Genomic DNA, 18,450 nt, shown 5'->3' with positions numbered 1-18,450 from the left:
CTTACAGTATACCGGGTATATTTATAATGTTTGTATAAATATTTGTATTTATAATTTTAAAATTTTTGGTATCTAGTTTCTTGTCACCCTTGGCATTTATTTTATTTATTTGGCTGCTGCTTTTTAAGGGTGTGGTTCATGATTATTCTTTCCTTGAATAAGAAACTTTACAATTATCCTGAATTATGCTATCAAGTAAGATGGTAGAATTATTCATTTAATAAAATAACAGATCAATCTGCCTTTTTCCTAACCAGTTTATAAAGTGTTTACAAGTTCACCTCTTTTTTTTCCTCTGTTTTCTACATAATCATTGGTGAAAAAATGTATTGCCCACCAGATCCTCTTTATGGTTACATTTTCTTTAAAAAAAGAAAATTTAAGAAAGGAAGCTAGACTGCATCCAATATGCACATAAATAAATATAGTGTTCTGGAGCACTTTTTAGTCTTAAGAATTCTAAAAATACATTTTAAAAAAAATCTCAAAATTCAAAATAAAAGAGAAAAAAAGACAAAAGAAAGAATATCAAGGGTAAAAATCAATTAAAACTAATGGTAAAACCTTGTAGCCAAAGCAGAGTCCTGTTGCACCCATAAAGGAGAAAGAGATTAAGGAAGATATAATTAATATTTACTTGCCTTGAACCCAGACATAAGCATATTAACCTGACATAACCAGCAACGTGCACGGGCATTTTGTGACATTGTAAGAGTACAAACAGTGTCTCCAGTGGCAGCATGCTCCACCGCTGCTGCCTGTGCGTATCATTCTCTACATATATAAAGTAACATGCAACCACCCAGGGAAAAAACAGGGATTTCTGGTGTGGTTGCACAGATAGGATACAGGAAAATACGAACAGGAGCACTGTTAAGATCAGAACAAGGAACTAAGTGTAGCAGGTACAATGTCTGGTAAAACCAGGATAATCCAACGGAACAAGGAAAGAAAGAGGTAAACCCTGCCAAAGCCAGGGGAAGCTCCCAGGTAACTGCAGTTAGGTGAACTATGTTGGGACAGGTGAGGTCACCCCCTCTCTTTTGGGGATGAAGGGAAGTACCAGGCTCAGAGCATCCTTGTTTGAGGTGGGACTATGGAAGCATCTGGAAGAGACTTCATATTCTGAAATGTCTCTATGCCTGAGCATCCTTCAGGGCAGGATGCAGACTTTTTTTATTTGTCCAGGCCATGAAGAATTAAAGGTAAAAGGAAAAAGCAACTTCTTCACCCCAATTAGGGCTCTAATTCAGAAAGCTCTTTATCTTCCATTTAACATCAAGCACTTGTCACAGTCTTAGAATTACATGTGTAAAATTTATGTACTTCACTTTCTTGCTGTAAATTGGGTATATTATATATATATATATGTACTGATTCTCTTCTTTCTGTGTCTGAACATTACATCTAAATATAAATCCTTCAGAATTGTTTCTGTTGTCTTGATAGGTCACACAATTTCCTCCTGAGATTCAGCTTTTGGTCTCCTTAGTTACACACTTCTGTTCAATATCACTGAAAGTGACCCATAACTCAGGACATCACCTGAATTAAAGAAATGCAGATTAAAGCATCATATCTAAATTAATTTCCTGACTTTGCATTTGGTCTTCTCTGCACTACCAATTACAGAAATGAAAGTTAAAGCACTGGGACACCGTAAGAGGACTTTGACAAGGTTGCAAGTCTGCTAAAATAAGGAGACCTTGCCAGCTGCCAGTGTTTTGAAGGTACTTACACACGCAGAGTTAGAGGCCGGAATGAATTCTGAAGCTATACAAAATGTATTTTAAAAAGATATAAATGTAGGCCTTAACCTTGCAATATTCTACCTCCTGGTGACATCAGTGGGCAGGACACAGCACCTTTGCCAGGAAAAGAAAAGTACAAAGCCATCTAACACGTACATCGGTGTTATTCATTGCAGTGCCTCTATCCATATATGTGCACTGCTCTGCCAACAGCCGTAGGAATGTCTGAGGGTTTTTTCAGGAATATTTGACATGTTGCCTTGATAGCAGTATTGATGACTGGCTACTAATTCACTGATAGAGTAGTTCCATAGTCCACTTAATGCAAATCAGGGACTTCTATTGGTAGGAACAGTTAATAGTGAGCTCTTCTGAAGGCACACCTCTGTTCTTTGAGCAATGCCAACTGCAAGAACCAGCTGTAATGTTCTTTCTGCTGCTCTGAACCTCATGAAGCTCAACAAGGGAAAAGACAAAGCCCTGCACTTGGGGAGGAACGACCCCAGGCACCAGGACATACTGGGGGTCACCCAGCTGCAAACCAGCTCAGCAGAAAAGGCCCTGGTGGACACCAGGTCGAACGTAAGCCAGCAGTCTGTCTTTCCTGCAAAGAAGGCTGCTGGTGTTCAGGGCTGCATTAGGAGGAGCGTTGTCACGGGAGGGATCCTTCCCTGCTGCTCAGCACTAGTGAGGCCACAGCTGGAGTTCTGCATCCAGTTCTGGGCTCCCCAGTACAAGAGAGACAGGGACATACTGGAGGGAATCCATCAAAGGGCCGTGAAGATGGAGGAGGTGCTGGAGTGTGTCCGAGGAAAGGTTGAGAGACCTGGGACTGTTCAGGCTGGAGACAAGAAGGCTCTGGGGGTTTTTACCAATGTAGCTAAATATCTGCAGGGAGGGTGCAAAGAAGACAAGCCAGGCTCTTTTCATGATGTCTAGTGACAGGGCAAGGTGGCAGTGGGCACCACCTGAAACACAGGAGGTTCTCTGAACATCGGGAAACGCTTTTACAATGAAGGTGACTGATTGCTGGCAGGTTGCCCAGGGAGGTTGCGGAGTCCCCATCCCTGGATGTACTCAGAAGCCACCTGGACATGGTCCCAGGCAACCAGCTCTAGGGGGCTTTGCTTGAGCAGGGGGAGGTTGAACCAAACAACCTCCAGAGGTTGCTTCCAACTGCGGCCATTCTGTGCTCCAGACGTTTCCTAACGATCTCCCAAATCTGTGGGAAGTGACGAGCGACTACAGCACTTAACAGGAATTTAGGAGACCATGTGTACAAGTAACTACTAAAAACTGCAGATGTTATTTGAACCCTGAATTACTGTAGTGTGTTTTCTGCTGATTGGCAGAATTTATGTAATTTAAATGTAAATTAATAACGAATGGTTCTACATAATATGCACAGATATTCAGTTGAAGTCAGTCATCCTTTTTCTTAAATTTTTTTTTCTCTGCACCCTTCAGCTATTCTTTGTTACGGAGGAAAAAAAGGGATTTTTCATTTACTTTTTTAAAATTTTGAAATATATAGCTGTGTTTTCAACTGTTGTTATAAGCAGTTTGCTCACCCCACACCAGGTGCAGGCATAACTTAGAACTTGTGAGTTTGTGGGTTTTTTTCCACTCAGGTGTTTGTGTGACTGATAGCTCTGTGGAACTCTGTAGGTTTGATCAATTATTTTGCCTCATGTAACAAATCACATTGCAATCATATCTTGCAGCTAGAAACTTCAGAGAACAACATAAGTCTCTTTTTTATGGAGAATTTAAATTACATGAGTAATTTTTAAATCATTTGATAAAACACTAGACAGAAAGGGGGATAGTAAGTGTTTGATATTGCTTCGGTGATCATTCTTATTGTTACAAATACAAATGATTTGGTATTTTTCCTTGGTACTGTGCTCTGCTAAAAAGCATGCTGTCTTTTGAGAGAACCCAAAAAATATAAATAGCTTGTGCAGATCAATATAAACATGGGTTTGCCCTCTAACATAACCTCCAAAAAAAATTTACCTGTGACATAGGCAAATTTTGAACGAGTATTAAACTTTGTTTATGCTCCTAATAAGTATTAAAAAAAAAACCACCCTGAATAACTCTGAAAGTTTTTGAGTCTACCTCTATCACCACTTACAATGCCATTATAGATATTTAATTTCTATAGCTAGTGAAACTGTGAATTTTCTCTGTATCAAATATTTAACTTTAGTAATACTGCTAAGGTGATTTTTTTCATTTAACACACATTATATTTAATCGGTTGCTGAGGTCTCTGCCTGTATCCCAGCAAAGCACAAGGTGAAAACAAATCCTTTCCAACTGACAGGGTCATGTTAACATATGTTCAAATCCATTTGTACTGTTCATAATTTGGTTGCTGTTTATGAATGAAGGTGTTTTGCATTCTGAAGGTCTGAATTTTAAGATTGTTTTTGGGACCTTCATCAGTCCATGAAATTCTCTCCAGGAGACATTTTTCCCTGCGCAAGTTTGGTTGCTTGAAGTTACTTTTATTTGTTTGTTTCCTCACAAAACTGGTATCATCAAGTTAGCTGAAAAAAATCCTAAATGCAGATAAAAGAATGCTTAAACTTCGCTCTTTTTAAATGGCAAAAACTACCAGCAGAACAGATTTTTTTGCCCATCCAAAGGAAACTGATTTTATTTTTAAGCACATTTCATTCTTTATTTCTGACTGAACATTATTCTTCCAGTTCAGATTCTACGAGTATTTTCCCCACTTTTTGGTTTTGCTGCTGACCTTCAGGATACTAATCCAAAATATTTGCTCAGTCCTGGTTCTGAACATTCTCAACTTACATTACCATGTACTAAACAACCTAGAGTACTATTATCCTTTATACTACTTTTGGCCTGGAATTGGTAAATAAAGTGTTATTCACTTAAAAATAAAACAATGTATGAAACTTCACGGATTTTTACATTTGAAGTGCTGAGTTGAAATGATTGATATAAAAGAAACTGGCTCTGAAGGAGCTTTGAGTCATTGTTGCAATTTTGTGTATCAGATGTTCTAAGTTAACGGTCAAATCGTTTGCCCCATCTTTCGTTCTTCCCTACTCATATACGTACAGAAATAGCATATGAGTGTGCATGTATAACAAAAACCAAAGAATTATCAGCATTATTTTGTGGAACTTTTATTAATCTCCATACCATACAGTCACAAAAATAAAACTAATGATTTTGTATATCTAGTCTACCCATAGGAACAACAGCTTTTGCATGTTTTCTAACCCTTCCTAGCACATTCCTAGCACCAATAACAGCTAAAAAAATAAGTTGGCAACATCTGTTTTGTAGGGCTTTGCCTATCTCCTGTTTTGGTGATTATGTGAAAGTCTGCCACTTTGATGAAGCCATGGAAAAGGCAAATGGTAAGCCATATCAGGAAGAACATTTTTGTTAATTACTGGGAAGTATTAATGTCATGTTGGGCACTGTTTAAACCTCTTATAAATCCTTGCATAGAGCTCTGGTACTGTGCTTTCAGGAAGAATTAATTACAGGTGGAATGGATGGAGAGGAGAGGTCACAGGAATGTTAGGAACTGGAGGGCCTCCCTTATGAAAAGTGGATGACATATTTTTTTCTTTTCATCCAAGCAAACCAAAGTCTGAGAGAAGGTGCAAGCTGTTTTCTATATATGCAATAATTAGAAGATGGTCACTGAGAAGAAGAGCGTTCTCCTGTGAAATGATAACAATGGCAGAAGGGCATAAGGTTTAAATTGGCCATGAATATTTATGAATTATGTTAAAACCCAGAAGGTTTCTAATAATAAGGGCAATTAGAAAACTATGTGAGAATTTAGCAAAAGTTGGGGAACAAAAGGGCATGTTTCAACACCAAACTTAGCCACGCTATGAAGGGATTGAGTGACATACTTAGGTTGTAGTTAACAGATCAGGATTTACCCTCCAGTGCTATATGAAGTACAGGTGCATTTACTGTTGATACATGGATGTCTCATGTGGAAGCTGATGTGCCTGCAGATGACTTTACAGGACATAGATTATTTCCCCCCACGTCAATAAAGCTACTTGGTTTTATGTATGGAACATCCTTTCTCAATAAGAACATTAATAGGTAGTCATTTTCTAGCTTTGAAATCTTTCTTTGTGTATTGGTTTACAAATACAGTCTTTGACTTTTGATTACTCTGTAATACACTTCTAATCACATAAAGAATTTCCTAGGATAGAGAGTTAGTTTGTAGCACATGGAAGTGAAATGTTCAAATTGGTTTTGACATGCAACCTAATTCATAAATCAATATGCCTGTCTTGTAGACACCTGATCAAAGGGGTTAGCCCACACTTTTTTGTAAACATTGAATTACTCTATAGACTTTTAACAAAATAATGAAGTAATTACATAAGAAAATAATTTCATTTTTAAAGAATTTATTTCTGATTCAGCTTTCTTGTACTGAGCATTCTTTGTATCACATTGTGAATTTTTTTTTAACTGAGACGTGTCTCGTTCTGAGTAGAGAAAAGAAACCATTGTAAATTCTGTAAAAATATCTGTTATTTCATTGCTGTTTCATTTGGCAGCATTAGTATGTACATTCAGGCACCTCTCTTAAAAATTTCAGTGCCACAGATCTGTATTGTCTCATGCAATATTAACATTATTTATAGCATAAGGTTTACAGACAAATAAGCATTAAACTCATAAGAAAAATCAAGTATTATTCATCAGCCTGTCTAGATTTCTTCTTTGCCAAGACTAAAATGACATTATCATAGCAAGGCATCATTTTTCCCAGTCTCTATAATGGCATAAATATCAAGGGATGATCCAGTATACTATACTGATTTCACAAAAAAATGTGTCTAAAGCTTATAATGAAAGTATAATCCTTTCTTGTGTTGACTGAATGATTCATTAGATGTGCCAAATCTCTTCACTTGCTATTTTGAGCAGTATTTTCAAGTTTCACACCCATGAATCCCAAATGATTTTGGTGTACGTTATATCAGCTCCAATATTAATAGAAATACCCTAACCTTTGGGATAAAATATCTTATTCTAAATTAAGAGGAGAGATCTGCATAGGTGAAGCTACAGGTTACAGCTTCATTTTCAGCTTTGACACCTAAACCAGATATTATTAGTAACACTCTTTTGGTGTTCCTCTTACACCAGAAGTATTTTATAAAGAACAAAAAATAAATAATAAAAATTAAATTAACATTTTGGTATGACCATAAAGCAGCAGAAATAATACTTATGTATTAGTAGACTCTTGGGTACCTGCTTTCCATACACAGAGAATCCCCACATGATTCAAAATATATTCCGGTTTCCTACTGGTACCACCACTGAATTTCTGTATTTGAAAGTTGTTTGAGTTCACCCAATTAGAAGATAGAAAAAGTGGTTTATTTCAGTGTTTCACTCAGGTCTATATTTAGTTGGAAACCAAGGTTATAATTAGAGATCTTGCCAAAAAGATTGCACATTCCTACTGTGGAGCATAACTTTAGCAAAAACTTAAATACAGCAATGCAATGGAATAAGCCAAGACTGCACAAAGTAGAGAACAAGCAAAGAAAGATCACTAACCTGTATGTCACCGTGGGGGGAACCATCTCACTTGGTTTTTAATGTCTGCAACTCCTGTCACAATCAACAGATTTCAGAAGGCTAAAGTAACAGCTACTCAGATGACTCACCCCCCAGACCACACGAGAATTTTCCTTTGGAGTAGGTTATGCTCAACTCTTAGATCGAATAATCTCACCAGCCCACATATGGCATTGGGTTGCCCGATGGAGCAGCCGCTGGCCGAGATGCAGGGTCTCTGGAGCACTCGGGCCACCATGGGGTCAGCCCCCTCAGGTTCAGTTTAATTTGCAAAGGACTACATCCAGCAGACCCCACTCTGCAGACCAAATCAATGCTTTGTAAGCATTGGGTTAGGGTTAATTAGGGTTCATTAGTATTAGGCTAGGTTATCTTTGGGGAAACAAACCACACCCACACCCACACCCAACAATACTGTTTTGAAATAAAGCATTAATGCAGGTAGAGACTTAACCAATTAATTCAGATTTTAAAGACTGTGCTGTAAACGTTTAAAGATAGGCAAGATGAATTCCACCTTAAATTAACCTGTAAAGTAACAAATTAAAGAAATCTAAATGTACAATCACTACATTTCTTATTAGCAGTTTCAATGTATTTTAGAAAAGGAAATCAGAGCAATTTCTTATGCTCAGGAAGGAAATTCCAATTTATGATTGATTAGAAAAAGTGTGTGAAAATGAGAAAATTAAGTGGAGACAAGGATCAATTTGTATGACCAACATCAAACTTAGAATATGATTATGTGAATTTCCTGGTTCTACTGCTGACCTTCTGTAGGTCACTGGACTTGAAGTAATGACCTGCTCTGGTGTCTTATAAACCAATTACTTCAGTTTCCCAACAGAGAAAAAGATTTATTTTTTTTTTTTTATGTGTTTTCCAAATGAACTGTTTGAAATGTAAGAAACAGTGCCTTGAGCTGTTGTTAAAAATGCTTGGAAAAAATTTGCAAGTGTTAAGAGATCCACTTCTCTCTTGCTATTTCCATATCCCAATATTTTAACAACAGGAGAAATAATTTAAGTTAATAGTGCATAGAGCCATTTTAGATTTATGTTCTTTGAGAACTCTTGTAATACTGTTTTCTCCTGGCCTAAGGTCTGAATTGTGTGGCAGCTAGCAGGATCAATCAAAACGTGCAATTTCAAATTTCTCTAATTCTTACCTGCTCTCACAAACTGAAAGCAAGCATTTGAGATCTGAGTATGTTTTAGGTAGGAAGTAAATTTATTTCATAGAGGATTAAAATATAACAAAAATAAATTTTGTACCCCAAAATGTTTTTGTCACTTAGCTTAGAACTCCATACCAGTTCAGGGGTACAACACCTCTGATGATTTTCAAAGTTATGTTTTGAAAACCGAGTTTGTTGGCTAAAATAATCCTCTGTACTGCTAATTTTATACATTGTTCACTGGGATTTTTAGAAAAAAATGTCAAGTTGTTGAAAACTTTTGACTTTTGAAAATGGTTTCAAAAAACCTTTTCCATTGTTTTGCTGAAAGAATGTTTGTTACTATATGTATTTTACAGAATTAATGAAATATTTCATGGATATTTCTCTCCCTAAAATATATTATTTGTAATGAAGCCACATATTGTGCTTGAATATTTTTAACATACTTAATGACTCAAGGGAAAATCTAGCCTTATTTTTTTTTCAAATTTTTCTGATCTTTTTTGTTTGTTTGTTTTTGTTTTGTTTGGGGTATTGTTTTAGTTTGGTTTGTTTGTTTTGTTTTGGTTCTGCTTTTTTTTTTTTTTGTTTGGTCTCTGTCCTTTTCACACCTTAAAATATCAATATTTCCCCTCTCCAGGTTTTCATTATTTCAATTGGATTTATTTGCCCAGAACATAGTCAATACAATTGCATATTGGTGAGAAAGGAAGCAAAATTCTTTAGGAAAGAACATCCATTTTAAGCTAATCTGGATCATACGCTGGTGCATATCACACCTCCTTGCTTTGCTTAATTTAGTGATGCCTCACTAGTGAGTTCACATACTGTTTGTTATTAGAGCCTTCGCAATGTAAAATAACTCGTAAGAGATAAAAGGGTGAGGATCTTATTTTCAGAATGGAGGTACCTTTAACTTCTACTGAAATTACCGGCAGCAAATGTTGAAGACAGAATATCATCAGTGACTGAACCAAAAAAATAGTTATTTCAGAACACTTTAAAACATGCTTTATGGAAACTGTCTCTATCACTTTACCTTCATTTAAAGCAGTTCAGGGAACATTAGAAGTAATTAGGGATTTTCTAGTTTATTCTGTGCAGTATTCGTCTGTCATTAAAACTGTTAATATGAGTAATCAATATCCAGGAGTTGGTTTTTGCTTTGGTAAGAAATCCAATGAGTTAAGCGATTAGCTGTCTAGTATCTTTAAAGACACTCACACGGGGACATTAAACCTAATACAATTAGTTGCCTAAATATTGTTAAATGCATAGAGCATCACTTGGAACTAAATAATAATGTGTTACTCTGAAGAACATCAGTAAGTTATGAATTTCTATTAAGCCTGTTTCACTCATTTTTTATTGAACTTCAGAGCTGTGACCTACCTAGAGATTTCTGGGCAAATTAAGCTAACTGAAGACTGGAAACAGCTAGGGTGAGAAAAGAGTATATGTAAATTAGTTAAAATAAATTTAAGTTAATGAATAAAATTAATTTGGAAATATGATTTATTTTTTGTCCCACAATGTCACGTAGCTTGCTATAAGTAATATTGGCTCATTGTGTAAAAAATGTAGGTTCCCCCCTCGCTCTGAAATCCACAAACTACCATTGTGATGTTATTATCATGGTACTTTGTTAAAAAATGATTTGGTTCAGTCTTCTAAACGCATGGGTTATTTTTCACAGGAAGGGATGCAAAGGGTATTACATCCTTGCCCATGATCCCTTAGACACCAGAGGCTTTTCTTTATGAGTGAATCCATATGGGGTACTGACTGAGCCTAACAACATGGCAACAAGGGCAACATATGCCGTTCCTCCACAATTTAAAGGGGAGAATAAATAGCACTTGGGGTAGTGATGTTGCAATAAACTCTTGCTCAAACCTCATCCATAATGATAAATTTTCATGTTGGTGATATACAAATGAAGCTTTACCTGTCACCATCACAAACTCCATTTTGCTGACAGTAACCTGGCAGTAAGACCAAAGTTCTTGATTAAAAGCAGCTAAATAGACCAGACCTAGAAATACTCAGAAAATTAATGTGTCTGGCTGGTCTTGCTGTTGAGGCACTTACCATGAAGTCGCAGATCTGACTTTCACTGGACTAGTCTCTTTATCTTTTGCCCTGAGTTTGAACCCAACAGGAAACACCCCAATAATTACAAAAAGTACTGAAAATGCTGTAGTTTTACAAAGTGCTGGTAGTTTCGGTCTTCTTCAATCACTTTTCCCATCTCCGCTTCTTTTACAAAAGAACCTCCAACATTTTGTTGTGGAAATTGTACGTGAATGTGAAATGCTTTTACGTCATGGTGTGTACTTCCCTTGCATGGTAGAGATTAATGGGAAAGTATTAAATTTTGCCTCAAATACAAAAAACAAACAAAAAAATAAACAAAATTATTAAACAAAAAAGTGATCTTTAGGATTCATAAAAAGTTCTACAGAAGTACAGGGGGGTTTTTTATATGATAATTTGTTAGAAACGCTAGTATAACACTATGGTTTCTATCTCTCCCTGCTTTTGGTTTTATGATTAATGACTAAAGTGTTGGTCTTTATTTTGATGGGATAGAAAGTTTAACTTTTGTTTTTTATGTCACACTGCTCTGTTGCCACGGTATTTATGTACATGTATACATACGTATATAATGGAATTAGATTGTTGGGGTGGGACACTATGTTGAAGATAATCAGGTACTTTTCAGTTGCCTTCAACAGATTCAGAATTTAGCATAGCACATGCCTTTGTTTTCCAGAAGTATCATCATACACAGAAGTACAAAGCAAACACAGTCTGGTAGGATTTTACAGCATTTTGTCTTGTACAATTGTCTATATGAGGTACAAGACATGAACTGGATTCTAGGGTCAAATAAAGGCAACATCCATCCACCATGGGATAAAAGCCATTATAAACTCCCATGCCTGCTTTTTCTAGCTCTGTGGCAATTCTGTGGATAAAATACTGTTATATACCTCTATACATTCTCTCTGTCTCTGAGCACACATAAAACTCAACTATTCAGAGTGAAAGCAAAGATCTCCCTTGTGGTCCTCCAGCATTTAGTGCCTTCCACAGGATAGTTTAGATGGGATTTTAAAAACTGTTTATTGATGTAGTTGCATAGATGCTAGCAAAATTTATGCAATAACCCTTTTAAAAGTCACAGGAAAATATGCAGTCAGCTTAATATCATTTCTATAGCAGCAAGAGACTATATATTTCATATATACCCTTGAGTCACTCTTAGGTTATTTAAACTCAATTTTTGTAAGAGGGAAGGAAAGGTACTTTTTTTTTCATTAAAAAACTTGATATCACTATTACTAAAACTTTGCTTTTATACTAATGTATTTATTTAAAACTAGGCACTGGTGTATGACACAGTAATGTATGGGATATATGTAATGAAATTTATAAATTATGAAAAGGGATGAATGTAGTACAGTTGGTATATCAAGTTATAAAGGCATATAACATAAGGAGAAAATACCGCAGATGCAAAAAAATAGATAAATTAATTTGTAAATAAAAGATATTAATAGGCCATTATGTAGCAAACGTAGAGTAGCTGTGTTGTTATTTCTAGTTTCAGTCTAGATCAAACTATAATGTCCTCCATACTCTACACTTACAATAATAAAATATCAAAAAGAGAGACTATTAGACATTTTTAAAATAAATGCTTCCATTTTAACCTAAAACCTGCACCCATCAGTAGTGTTGATAGTTTCCACCCTGTGGTAACTTTTAACTGTGAAAAAGCACATGAAAAATGACACATACCAATCTACCTAATTACCACTTTTTTTCTGCCTAGTCTGTTTGTGCAATGAAATCAATGAAAAATTAATGGCCTCCACGAAATATGAACTTTTATATTAGTACCTTTAGTTTTCATCAATAACATTGGCGCAATATTGCTAAAGGGTGAGGTTTTTTTCTTTGAACAGACCTGCATGAACCAATAAATGACACAAAACATGCCCAAATGCATTCCAGTGGTGGCTCCTCTTCCCAAAGTCGTATACTCTTACAGAGGCATACCCGATGAACCCCACAGTGCCATACAGAGAAAAACATTCTTTCTGGTCTTCCAAATCCCTGGTTATCACATTGCATCTAATTGATGATAACATATATTGATTTGGGGCACGAAGGACAGGCTTTGACTACCAAAAGCTGATTTACTGCCTCTGCTTGCTTAACCTCTGCAGTTAACACATTGGGGCAATGGTTGTACAAACGTTGAATAATTACAAGCCTTTTGGATCTGTGCCAGCACAGCACAGCAATTGACACGAAACAGTTTGATACTTCCTTTTATTTGGCTTTGATTAGCAGAGATCAAAAGTTCTTGTACAGGCTATTGCTAAGCACGGTGTGTGCTGAGGGGGTGGGAGCCCGCAAAGCCCGGTCCCTCCCTGCTAACTTGCGGTGGGGGCTGCTGATGGAGGAAGACACCCACCTGACTTTCCTTCAGTCCACTTCCCCCATGTGGAAGTATTTTTATCCCGTAGCAATATAAGTATATAACCTGCAGGCAACATCCAAGGTCTTAGCGTTGTGTTTATTGAGTTGTGTATTGAGAAATCACGAAGAGCAGTTGAATGCTTTTTCGGCAGTTCGCTTGGTTCAGCCTTTCCACCAAACTGTTCAGTCTTTCAGAAAAGTGTATTGTGGGTCTGGCCACACGTAGCTGTTAAAGATAATGTGGCACATTTACAAGAGTGTTTTAGCCTGCTGCCCTAGCTAAATCCCCAGCGAGATAATTACACTCTCGACTCTGGATAGCTTTTCCACCCCTAAAATTTCTTTATTTCCTCTCATAAACTGTTGTGGAGCACTGGTAAGGAGCCTGGCATGTGTTGCACACAATGTATTACCCATAAAAATGCTATCAGATTCTTTAGTTGGAGGTAAAATATGTACTCCTAAATTTACAGCTTATGTGCTGAAATACTGAGTGTGTGCATGAAAAGTGTCTCAAACCAGACAAAAATATTACACCATCAAGAAGTTCCTCTAATACAAAGGGAGAAAAGCCCTGGAGAATCTCCTCCTGTGGAAAACAACCCCAACAAACCAAACCTGAGGGTTACTTTGCTAGACAAAAATCAGTAGAAATAAGGTAAAATTCAGGAAAACCTTTTCCACTCAAACCCCCCTTTTCCTTACATGTAAATAAAAATACACACACAAGGAAAAATATTTTATTTTGAACAAGGAAAAGTACTTATTGACAAAGTAATTATTAATAAAACCTTGATTAGCTTCCAAGGTGAAGTTATTATAACTGTTAGAATTCATATAGTTAACAGGCAAAGTGGGAGTTCCTATAGTTTCACACAGTTTGCTCATTAACATACAAATGAGATCCAGACTGCTATTAATTGTCAGGTAAATTTATTCTTACATTTTTCCGGAAAAATTAAAAATAATACAAAAAAAAAAGGAAAATGTTTGAAAAGAAGAAATGTTTTGCTAATATAATTAAGAAATCTTTTCTTTTTCTCCTTCGTATATGAAAAGTGCTGAAGTCCATCTAGAAAGTTTAAAAATATATTTCAGGGTGAGTTCCTACTGCAAGATGCCACGGTGCGCTCTTGTGTGTAAAGCAAAAGTAGGAATAAAAAGGCAGCTATGGCATGGAAATATTGCTGCTGGTTGCACATCTGAAGGGATAAAACTTGTAGGGGAAAAACAAATTTCTTTTGCATAATGGGAAGTAACTGCAGCGGAGAGCAGCACAGCAACCTCAAACACAGCAAAGTTAGGCTGCGTGGTACAGGCACTTTAAAGCTGTTTTTAAGAGCCGAGATACTTCTTCTCTCCCACTGTTAACATTTCTCAGTGGAAAAACATTTTTTTGTTGTTTTCAAATGAAGAGTAAAGCTTTTGCTGAGAAAGTTTGCTCATTTTTATACAACTTGTTTATTCTGGAAAAAGAACATTTTTAAAGGTAGCTGCAGCACTTCTTAAAAAAAAAAATTACAAGCCTAAAAATATCTATGTAGAAGGTACGTATGTATGTAAAATCATATATAAGGATATATTTTACATGTAGTGGATGAAGAACACAACACTAAACTTTAATTACTTCATTTGTCTTAATTGCTTATGAAATAAATACTACTGTGCTATATGTGGCATTAATATCATTAAACACTTTGTGTAGTAGATGGTGTTTTTCAATAAAAGATTGTCTTTTTGAATGATGTCCTCTCAAGATCTCAATGTTATTAAAGAACATAGCAGTCCTGTTGAGACTCTAGCTGTTGAAGCTTTATTAAAAAAAAAACAACAAAAAACAACAACAACACTTGAAACACTGGAAATACAAAAAGAAAGAGCTAGTTTATATTTTGTAGACAAATGTAATGATTTCTGGGCACTCATGTTTCATTATTTTATGACTACTTTGTATTAAAAATAACAATTAACATGACAACTGGGAAGACATTTTTGCTTTAATATCCAAAGAACTGTTTAAATAACATAAGTAGTAGAATATGTTACTGTTTGCAAATGATTAAAGGAAGATTTTAAAAGCATCTCACATCTTTCTAGTAATTTTTCCTGTTTTACCCTTAATTAGAACCGTAAGATGGGGCAGAAGCAGCCCATCATTGTTGCTCCATGTCGGCATGGCTAACCATGCTGTAGGTCATGAATAACCCCAGGGCACCACACTCCAAATCTCCTACCAGTACTCTGCGGTGTGTAATATAATGCTTATTATAATAGTGAATAACACGTAAAGTTATATAATCATATGTTACACGCTATTTTGAAATATACAGACAGTACGATATATAATAGCTGTGCATACAATATCATGCATACTGTAGTCGCATTATAATGAAAGATGAAAATGAGAAAGTAAATGTTCAAAACTACCTGCGCTTGGGGTAAGCGGACACTGAGAAATGTCAAGCTATACGGTTATTTGGTATGCTTTTAGAGCAATCTTACTATCAAACATGCTCAATTTACTTTTTAAGATAAAAGTTTCTCATGGGAGTGAAATTAAAAGGGGCTTTGCAAACAGGGTGCAAAGCCAACATTAAAGCTGGAGCTGACACCTACATATGACACCCAATGGCTCTGCTGCGCACTCAGCAGCTACGCCACCCCACCGCAGGGGAAAAACGAGAAATTTTGAGGGTCATAGGCTACAGCAATTCTTCACACAGCCCGAGTCTATGTGAAGATGGTATGTCTCATAATTGGGGCATCAAGTGGATTGTTTTTTTTTTTCCCTTTGGAAAAGGAACCACTGAAACATGTGAATGAAACCTGGAAAACTGCTGAAGCTACACCAAATGGGAGTCCCTCTGGCTCTCACTACAGGCTTATTTGCCAGTAAGGTGGAAAGCACAGCTGTTAGAAAGTATTTGCATTCTAAAGAACATGTTTAGATTTATGTTTTTAGTTTTGTTCTCTCTCTCTTTACACAGGTTTAAGTTTGTTTGGTTGATTTTTTTTTAAATAACCTGGAGGGCCAGCTTGGCACTCACTGTATCTCTTTTCATTTCACATTTGACTCATATGTTTCTCTGTTTAGTTTATTACTGGTTTTACTATTTGTTAGGCAGGAATTTAACAGTTCAACAATTAGTGAGATCAATATATGCTGGGTATAATAACCCCATAATGTACTTTGAAGTCTCAGTCATTCAATTATGAACATAGAATTAGTAAGACAACAATAACAAAAAAAAAAAAAAATCATGAAACTACCTGGTGTTCATGCATAGACCCATCAGATGGCAGTTTTCTTTGATGCTCCATCTCTTCCTCAAAGTACAGATCTAATGGTCATTAAAGAATTTGTACTTTCAGTATATTTTATACCAGAATCAACAATCTTAGCTTTAACTGAAAACAAATCACTTTGGGTTTCTTTGTTCATAGTAGCCTTCATACCTTTAAGGCTTCTCCAGCCAGTTTAACTGACCAGATTAGCAGCCATTGGGCTCACCTGACTCCACCTAATCCTGTGATGCCTAACCTGCATACACATGGGATTTTAGTCATTAAAGGAGCCCTCCTTTCATAAAGGGTAGGAGCCCTGTACCCAAAAAGGAGTGGGAAAAGCAGAGCAATGTTGGTAGCCGCTTGCTTTTGCACCTGTAAAAAAAAGCTGTTCTCTCACTTCAAGGACACAGGTATGTGGCTACACCCAACTATGGGTAAACTGGGTAAAATTAAGATGCAAACAAGTTTCTTTTCTCATTTGCCTCATGTCCCCATATTTTTGACCATTACTACTTTCTTTTTGATGTAGACCATATTGGCTCTGGAAATACGAACAAAATATTAACTCTTGAAATTAATATGGAAGTGGAAACATGATATAGCTGTATTTCCTAACATAAAAGTTTGTTGAAATTAATTGGTAGGGGTGCTTCTACCATGTTTGAAATGTTGTTTTATCATGTACATGAATATAAGGGAGAGAGAAAGTAAGTGGCAGAAAGGTTAACAAGGTACAAAAAATAAAATCCATTCAGTCATCTTCCAACCTCCCCTTTAAAAAGATACTCCTTTTATTTGTCTTGGGAGATGTTTAATTTTTTTCCTAAAGCTTGCAGAGCTTTCCATGCAGCCTTTCTCAAGCGAAGGAAGGCTGCCTGCAACAGTCTGGAATTATTTTCTGATGTGAAACAGACATATAGATATTAACATCTGTTTTACAAAGGTACTACAAATAGCAGAATTATGAGGAAAACCGTTTAAAAAGCTGTTGTCCAATAACAGACACAAGAGTAACACAATACTATTAGTGCACTAAATAATGCAAAACATTCACTCTGATAAATCTGGCTGGATTAACAGAAGTCAAGAAATATCCTTGGAGCTAAAAGGAGCAGCAAGATAGGAATATAGCATGTCTGATTAGAAACAGAAATAACGTTTACAATTTAGAGTGATTTTTATAGACATATTTCAGAAACAATGCACACAACTAATATTGAAAATATTCAAGATTAATCACTTTCAATTATATATTGATGAGCTGGTGTGGATAGATACACAGTAAGTATCTTTTATACACAAAAGTTATAAAAACTTAAAAGTTGAAGACCCAAATCTCCAAAATGTTACCCATACATATCTTAACTAATATTAACTTTTTTTTCCCCATTTGCATTCAGTTCATCTAGCTCCTCATCATTGTTACATTCCACATAAATTTAGTATTTACCATTCACCTTAGCACTTGTTATCAATTATCTGATAATGAATGTCTTATCTGAGTCATCTATGATGACTATTTGTACACACAGAGAATATGTTTACCATAACTTTATAATTCCCAGTATATAGAAGGTATGATCATACCACTTGAAAACATGACTGTTGAAAGTAGGGCTTACGTGCTGGCAACACAGTTCCCTAAGAAAGGACCTGCAACCCAGCGTCCTGGAAGCGAGAAATCCATCCAGAATTTGCTAAACCGTGCGGGAACCTCTGAAGGGGAATGACTGTAACTTCAGTTCTCCCCCGAGGGGCTGCTGGCTGGGAGCAACGGGTGAATATAACATACGCTGGCTGTCAGAACAGTTCAGAGGAAATACGTCTGAAAAAGCAAAAATCATCAGTGATCTACCAGAAGTCTTTGAACTTACTGTAGCCAATAGAGGTGGTTGTGACACCTGGGATTTAGAAGCGCGTTAATGATGGTGAACAGAATTAACGCTAACTTGCCTTGAACCCACATATAAGCATACTAAAATACTGTAGCCATAATGTAAGTAGTAGGCAAATATTTTTTAACAGACATTTGATGTAGGCTTGTGAGCACTGCAACCACTGGAGGGGCAGAGATGTGTGTAGCTGGGGCGGCGGGCAGCCAGGAAGGCGAGAAGT

The sequence above is a fragment of the Falco peregrinus genome, chromosome 10 (genome assembly GCF_023634155.1).
Source record: "Falco peregrinus isolate bFalPer1 chromosome 10, bFalPer1.pri, whole genome shotgun sequence".
Classification (NCBI taxonomy): Eukaryota; Metazoa; Chordata; class Aves; order Falconiformes; family Falconidae; genus Falco; species Falco peregrinus.
The sequence above is the reverse complement of the archived record's forward strand: the minus strand, read 5'-3'. Positions refer to the sequence as shown.